The sequence below is a fragment of the Juglans regia genome, chromosome 14 (genome assembly GCF_001411555.2).
Source record: "Juglans regia cultivar Chandler chromosome 14, Walnut 2.0, whole genome shotgun sequence".
Classification (NCBI taxonomy): Eukaryota; Viridiplantae; Streptophyta; class Magnoliopsida; order Fagales; family Juglandaceae; genus Juglans; species Juglans regia.
The window spans coordinates 10526847-10536129 of NC_049914.1; positions in this window are offsets into that span (position 1 = coordinate 10526847).

Below are 9283 nucleotides of genomic sequence, written 5' to 3' on the forward strand. Positions count from 1 at the left end.
AGAACAAATAACTGAGGTCATTTCAAATTTCATTTCATAACCAAACATGTATATTTTCCAAAATTAACCTCGGTCTATTTTATTTTTATACAAAGTCTAACATAGGAACTCCGTTTACCTGGACTCTTAACTTTTCAGAAATCTTCATCAATAATGTCGAACAAAATTACTCATCACCTATAAACTAATTGCGTAATTTCTGTAAATTTCCATTCGAACACGTACTTGGTAATTAAAATCGAAGATATAAAATTCTATATTTTTCCTTAATGTCTAAAAATCCTCGAAATTCTAAAATATCAACTCTCTACAAAATATTTTGATTTTCACATGATTTCTCCAAACCAATACACGATTTAATCCTATGATCATATTACTCCGTACAGTGATCTTATAAAATTGTCCATGCAAATACATGATCTTGGCTCCAAAATATACATGGCCCAAAACCGAAAATACTAACCAGCCCCTTTTTGATAGGCCCATCTTACAATCAAGCCCAACACAATAACAAAAGTTCATAACACACATGATCATACTCATGACTGGAAGGGCAAGATTGTAACTACAAACTAAACTTCTCTACTATCTAGCATCTACTCAAGAACCTACGGCAAAATCAGTTTAGTTACAAAACCAGGCAGCGGTGGGCTTACCGAGATCAGCAACGAGTGGTGGCCAGTGTTGGGCATGGCAGCAGCATAATGTGGGAGTGAGAAAGTAATGTTACGGCGGAGAGAGAGAGAGAGAGAGAGAGAGAGAGAGAGAGAGAGAGCATGGCATGAAGTAAAGGGGAAGATTATCGAGAGAACAAACAGACCAAACGATAGACTCGAGGTGGCGTGTGGTGCTTGGCAGCACTGTCTATGTAGGTGGCGACATCGCAGGGGGGGGGGCTGGTAACGAGGCTTGGGAATGATCTTCCTTGCTCTATTTTTGGTATAGAAAACATAGGCTTTTGGCTTGGCAAAAGCCATGGGTTGTTGTTTCCCATGGCTGCAACCCATGGCTGTGGAATGTGGTTTCGGGTGGTTTAAGGTCGTAGAATTTTGGTGGGCTCCAAGATATGATTTTTGATGATTTGTTAGGTTTTAGCACTTCCAGACGATGGAATGTGTCCCACAAAATCTGAGCTTTTTTATTTTGCATATTTTAAGTAAACGGTTTTTATGACATTAGAAATTTTAGTTTCGGTAGGATTAGTTTGTAGACTGTAGGAAATAATTTTGACAAGATTCAAGGTTTAGATTTCAGATTGATTTCTTGGAAAGAGTTTTTGGTTAGGAACTTGAGGCTTAGACTTGTGATATTTGATGTTTTAGAGGCTACAAACATGTTGTTATAATTTGTAAATTTAACTCCAGTGAGTTAAAAATGTATGGACTGGTTAAACGTAGAGTTTAGTTAATTTTAGATGTACATGAGTGATATACAATGTGTTTAGGACTATAAGTTGTCAAAGTGTGCAGCGGAAGCGTGATTTTTTATAATATGATTGTTTGAGAGTTTATTTTCCTTTAGTATGAAGATATTATATTATGTGGTGAATTCTGAATTTATTAATAGGTTTTTTAATTGTATTGTTGAGGTTTGCACTTAGATTTGATTTAGATCTTTCAAAGTGCAATATACTGTGCGCTAATAGTTATGAATGATTAAGTTTTTGAGAATTGACTTTAGGTCAATAAATTTTGAGGATGAATTTTTTTTTAAAGGGAGAGAATGTAACACCCGAGTCCAGTATCAAACCTACTTTCTAAATATTTTGGGTGAGACGTATGAAAAGTCTAGTTGAATTTTTAAATACTATTTTTTTATTGATTATGGGCCCAAATTATTTTCAAGGATCCAACCTATGATTTGTTTTTAGATTTAAAATTAACACCAACCCACGACACGTCGTTTGTTATCCATTTCAAACGGACTCTAGAGTCTAGAGTCCTTTTCCATTAAAATTCTAGAACCCATGTTATATATATATATATATATATATATATATATATATATACTAGTGGTGGCTAACGTGCAAAGCACGTTTGCCATGTCTGGTTAATTAAATAAATAAATAAATAATAATTTCTAATATTAAAATAATTTAATATATATGAATAAAATTATTATTTATTTATATTCATCATTTATTATGGAATTTAGATTATATTAAAAATTTAAATTAATTATATAGTTTTTTTCTATTAAAAATATTCAGTAAAACTTTATCATTTATTTAATGATGAATAAATAATATTTTATAAATTAAAATTGATTTTAAGTGTATGATATAATATTATTCTCTTAAAAATATTCAGTAAAATTTTATCTTTTACTTAATGATGAAAAATTAATATTTTATAAATTAAAGTTAATTTTAAGTGTATGGTAAAATATTTATATTTTAGTTATTTGTTTTATGTTAGTTTAAATCAATATTTAAACTTCTATCGTTAGATTAAATTTGAAAAATAAAGATGAAGGGTTGTAATTTAAAACCTAAAAACTAACATTTTCCCCACGCACGTTTGTCTAATTTAATTAATTAAGAATATTATCATATTTAAATTATGTTAAAATTTTAATTATTTACATAATTTTAATGTCTTAAAAATATTTAGTAAAATTTTATTATTGTTTAAATTTTATTATTTAGTAAATTAGTTTAAATTAATGTTTAAATTTCTATTGTTAGATCAAATCTAAAAATTTAAAATGAAGAATTGAGATTAATTTCTTAAAAATATTTAATAAAATTTTATTATTTATTTAATTTATTTCAATATTTTTAATTAAATTAATATTTATGTATATTTTAATCAGTATTTTAATTTTTTATTGTTAAATCATTTTGAAGATCCCAAAATGAAAGAAGTGAATAAATTCCTATATATTTTCTTTTCTCCCACACTTTTCCCTCCCCTCTCTCTCTCCTCCCTCGGCTCACGCGTACGCGGTACGCTGCCTCTCCTCCCAGCCGAATCTTCGGCTGCCCAGCCCGACGCCGCCGTGCGTCGGTGAGCCTCACCGCCTCTTCCACCGGCACCACCTCACTCCGGCGAGTCTTCCCACACCGGTCTCCCTCTCTCACGCTCTCTCTTCCTCTCTCTCGGCTGTGCACAGCGCGAATGGGTTTGATACTGCTGCGCCGCCGTACGCCATCCTCCGGCGCCACCACCTCCATGGTAGTCTCGTCTCCCACCGGCCATCCCCCTCCAGCGAGCTCGGCCTCCATCTCCGTGCCGTTTGCTCCCACGAACGCCCATATCCTCCGGCCTCACGGACGCCCATATCTCCTTGTGGTATTTTTGTTTTGTCTCTGTGGTTTTCGTTCGAGGATGCAGAGAGGGACGAGATTTGCGGTTTTGTGATTTTGCCTTGTGGTGATTTTGTTAATTTGTGGTATTTTTGTGAAGATTTTACGATGATTTTATGATTTTACCGTGTATTTTTGTGATGATTTTATGGAGGATTTGCTGTGGTTTTGCTTCGGTTTTGCCTCTTTGATTTTGCTTGGATTGGAGGATGCAGAGAAGAGAGGGACGAGATTTGTGATTTTGCCGTGTGATTTTGCGATTTTGCCGTGTGAGAGAGGGACGCGGTCTTGCTTAATTTTACCGTGGTTTTGGTTTTGGTTTTGGACGGCACTATTCACTCATGTTCATCTTATACACGCTTTTAAGTAATAGGAAGATATATATATCTAAATATATATGTACATAGTGTATCTAAATATATATCTAAATATATATCTAAATATAGATATATGTATTATGCAGCCCCGTGTTTGTGGAGATCTATTTTTTTTCAAATTATAGTTAGTTTCAGTTGCCCCTCACCACGTTAAGATAGTTTTGTATTTTTAAAATCCCCAGCCCCCACTTCGCACCACTCCCGCAGCCCATGCTTGCACATCTCTTCATCCCTTATCTCTTAATATTTGTTTTTGAGTTTTCGTCACCTATATATTCACACGTTAACCTCAGAGTTTCGCACAGCCCTCGATCTCATGCATATATCGAACATCCTCAACCCTAGACTCGGTTGCCGCCGCACCACCTCTAGGTACTTTCACTGCCAAGCTCCTCTCGGTTGATCCCTGCCATGAAGCACAGAGAGGTGTTTCTCGCCCATCATGTATCGAAGTATCAAGCATGCTTCATTACCTGCCAGCTTTTCACCACCTTGCCTGCAGCACCCAGCACCTTCACAGAACCACCATGCAGCCGCTGCTACCTTCTTCAACCACCATCACTGAGACCCATATCGGACTCTATCTCCACGTGAAACCTCAGCCATCAGCAACGGCGTGCAGCACCCACGCACAGCCAAAAGCCAACCTGCACCACCATACCCCACACTTAGTCGTCCAACGTAGAACTGCAACACCAAAGCCCAAGCCCCACCGTGCGCCACCTCCCTCTTCACGAACTCAGCCCGTTGTCCCCTGTTTTCCCACTCCCGAAACAGAGCATTTTGTCTCAAATACCCACTGCCCTTGAGCCACTGCCCACGCTGGTTGCCACAGCCGCAAACGATGCCACTGATAGCAGAAGACGCCGGAGGACAGGCCTCCACCTTCGGACGCTGCGCGGGGTGACCCCAGTCCGTGGCTACCCGTCGTGCTCGGTGCGTAAGTTCTCCCTCTCGCCGTGGTCTCTCTTTCTCTCTCACGTTAACTCTCTCTCTCAGTACTCTACCGCAGGCTCACAACTTTCGACCTTAGCCTAGCCACCCTTTCGCCACCCTCCGCCCGTTTTCCTCGGTGAGTCCTCCGTCGCACAACCTCTGTTTTCCATTTACGAATCCAAGAAGTTGGTTTTTACGCAAGTTGCACGTGCATGCCTTTGAGTTATAATAAAAACAAATGTCCTTATATACCCCTTAGTGTTTAGCCATGGCAGAGATCATATTTTGGAATTTATAAAGTTTATCCTGCTCGTAATTTTGGACCTGTTTTTAATAGGCTTGTTTTGCCTTGTTGCAGAAACCATTGGATTATTTTAAGTGGGCTCCGGCTTACTTTAAATTAGTCCAAATAGTTATCCAGCAGAAAATATTTAAAAGTTTAAATTATTTTTCTTAGTATTAAAATTTTTAGTTAGATTGCAGAAGTGATTTAAAGTTCATATACTTAGCTGGACAAATTAAGTGAATATCGATGAATTTGAGAAGTAATAAGATTTTATATTTATGAAAATTTTAGATTTTGAGAAATTAAAATATGATGATTTTTTTAACATTTCAAGTTTAAATATCGAAATATGTGGATTGGAAATTTACAAAAGTTATGAGACTATTTGTTATAGGTGATTGATTTTTTTTGTAGAACTATTGTGAAGAAATTCTAAAAAGTTAAAAAGTTCAGGTAAGTAGGATTTCTATCCTAGACTTTGCATAAAATAAAATGATCTGGGATTAATTTTATGAAAAACATGCATGTTTTGTTATGAAAAGAATTTTGAAACAACCTCAGTTACTTGTTCTGCATTACTCATGAAATCTTGTATAAAAATAAAGTATTTTCTGACATGATTGGTGTAGATATAAGCTTATTTTTTACATTTTATTTATAAACTTTGTAAAAAAGAGTGAATTTAAAAATTTTGCATAAATTATATTTTTGTGATATGATTCTGTTCAACAACTTAGTAAGCAGAGAACATGTATTAGTATGTAAACATGAGCATTTCCACAGAGTTCAGAATGCAGAAACAAAGCATTTCAGTTTCAATATGCAAATCTCAAAAATACATATTATCAGAAAATCAAAGTAACACTTCAAACTGTTCATGTTCAAAAACTAACTTTTCATATTCAAAGACCCCTTTGGCACAACATGATTGAACATCTCCATCTTATCATATCATATCAGAGCATCATATCAGAACATGGACCATGTTTAACCTCCATGGTAGGGTTGTGCATTCTGCGGAAAGTCAAGCAGAACATAAATCATCATGTTACCAAAGCGATTGCACTCAGAGCAGATACCACTATGATATCTCGTCGCAGGGTCAGATGTTACTATTATATCTCATGATAGGACCAGACGTCACTATTAAATCCCGTGACAGGGCCAGATATCAGAGTAAAACATAATCAGAATCACCATATCAGAACCAGAATCAAAGTTAGGACAGAATCAGAAAGTTATGCCAAAACGTTTTCTAATGCCACATCGTATCAAAACAGAGTATTGAAATTTAGATCATTTCACATTTTCCAAAACAGATTCAGAACATCTTCACATCACATGCAGAAATTATCAAATTTTCATATTTGCTCATTTTTCTCAATTCAATAACAGAATACTAAAAATAAGCTCATGTCTACACAGTTATGCCAAAAAATAAGTTATTCTTATACAGAATTTCATAAGTAATGCATAACAAATAACTGAGGTCGTTTCAAATTTCTTTTCATAACAAAATATGCATATTTTTCAAAATTAACCTCGATCTATTTTATTTTTATACAAAGTCTAGCATAGGAACCCTGCTTACTTGGACTCTTAACTTTTCAAAAATTTTCTTCAATAATGCTGAACAAAATTACTCATTACCTATAAAATAATCACGTAATTTATGTAAATTTACGGAGATATAAAATTCTATATTTTTCCTTAATGTCTAAAAATGCTCTAAATTCTAAAATATCGACTCTCTCCAAAATATTTTGATTTTCACATGATTTCTCCAAACCAATACACGATTTAATTGTATGATCATATTATTTCGTACATTGATCTTATAAAATTGTCTATGCAAATACGTTATCTCGACTTGAAAATATACACAGCCCAAAACCATAAATACTCACCAGCCCATTTCGATATGCACGACCCATCATACAATCAAGCCCAACACAGTAACACAAGTTCATAACACACGTGTTCAGACTCATGACTGGAAGGACAAGATTGTAACTACAAACTAAACTTCTCTACTATCTAGTATCTACTCAAGAACCTACGGTAAAATCAATTTAGTTACAAAACCATGCAGCAGTGGGCTTATCGAGATCAACAACGAGCGGTGGCTAGTGACTGGGCGCGGCGGCAGTGTACTATGGGAGTGAGAAAAGAATGTTACGTCAGAGAGAGAGAGAGAGATAGAGAGGGGCACGACATGAGGCAAAGTTGAAGCTTATCGAGAGAACAAACAGACCAAATGATAGACTCAAGGTGGCGTGTGGTGCTCGACGACAGTGTCTGTGTAGGTGGCAACATCAGGGGGCAGTGTCGTGCGGTGGCTTTCCTAGGATGGAGAGGTGGCTGGTACCGAGGCTTGGGAAATATCTTTCTTGCTTTGTTTTTGGTATAGAAAACAGAGGCTTTTGGCTTGGCAAAAGCCGTGGGTTGTTGTTTCCCGTGGTTGTGGAACGTGGTTTCCGGTGGAGGGAGTCTGGCTCACGGTTGATCTACTCAGAGGGTGGTGGAGAGACGGCTTGTGGGGGCTAAAATGTATGGGTTGGTTACGACTTCGTGTGGGCTGGTTGTGGCGTCGATTTTACGTGGAGATGGAGGCTAGGGTCGAACGAGGAGAGGCTGGGTGATTCTTGTGGCTGGTTGCAGCGATGATACTTAGGCAGTTTCCAAAGGCACGAGATATGTGTGTAAATTTATATGGGTGACATGAAAACCCTAGACAATGGAAAGGGTAGACGTGCATGGGTAGTGTCAAGCATGGTGGGGAGTTGGAGATCAAAAATGAGGTATTTTCAGAACGAAGAGAAACTGCTGGGAAAAAATCTGTTGAGTGTTTAAATAGTGCGCTTTGCTCCAAGCTAAGCTGGGTTTGGCATTGGGCCATGGTGTTACACCTATGGTACTGATTATCTCAAGATCTTCGCTCCAGTGGCAAATTTGAATACTGTGAGGGTACTTCTTTCAATTGCAGCAAATCTTGACTGGCCTCATCAACAGTTAAATGTAAAGAATGTGTTTCTAAATGGAAATTTGGAAGAGGAAGTTTATATGGACCCACCACTTGGATTTGATGAACACTTTAGATCTAAGGTGTGTAAGCTGAAGAAGTCATTACACGGGCTCAAGCAATCTCCAAGAGCCTGGTTTGAACGATTCACTCAATGCGTAAAAAATCAAGGATATGTCCAAGCTCAAAGTGATCATACTATGTTCATGAAGCACTCTGATGATGGTAAGATTGCAATTTTTATAGTATATGTAGATGATATTATTCTTACTGGGGATAATGTTACTGAAATTGATCGATTGAAGAAAAGTCTAGCTTCGGAATTTGGGATTAAAGATTTGGAGTCTCTAAGATGCTTCCTTGGAATGGAAGTTGCTCGTTCAAAAAGGGGTATTGTTGTCTCACAAAGAAAATACATTTTTTATCTTCTTAAAAAAAGGGGAATGAGTGGATGTAGACCTCCCGATACTCCAATTGATCCTAATCAGAGGAATACACAGATGCGAATTGGGCAGGTTCAATTACAGACAGAAGATCCACATCAAGCTACTGTACTTATGTATGGAGAAATTTACTCACTTGGAGGAGCAAGAAACAAAGTGTAGTGCAGAAACTGAGTACCGAGCTATGGCTCATGGAGTATGTGAGATATTGTGGTTAAAAAAGATTCTTGAAGAATTAAAAAGACCAATAGAGATGCGTATGAAGCTATATTGTGACAACAAAGCGATTAGCATTGCTCATAACCTGGTGCAGCACGATAGAACCAAACATATTGAGATTGACAGACACTTCATAAAAAAGAAATTGGAGGCAAGTACTATTTGTATGCCATTTGTTCCAACGACACAACAAATAGTTGACATTCTTACAAAATGATTGTTCAGATCAAGCTTTGAGTTTCTCATCAATAATTTGGGCATGATAGATATCTATGCACCAACTTGAGAGAGAATGTCGAAGATTAGGATAATTAATTTCTATTTCTAATAAATTCAAACTAAGATTTGAATAAGTTTGTTAGGAGAGAGTCTGTTAGTTGTTCCTATTTTTTTGCATTTCCTATTTGTGTAATCTGGTAGATTAGGATAGATTTCTGTGGAAACTACTTTGGATATAAATACTTCCTGTAATTCCTATTAATTACTAAGAAAGTATCAGTTTTTTTCTTCCCAAAAACTTTCAGTACGTATATATAATCACTGTAATGTACAGGTGTTCTTGGACCTTCTAGACTTGGTTATGATATTCTCCAGTTTGGTAGCTGGAATTACCCAACTCTAGCCGGAGTCTTATCAAAGCTCTTTTACCCCATACCACAAATGCACTCTGTTCACTGAATTGGTACTCTCTCA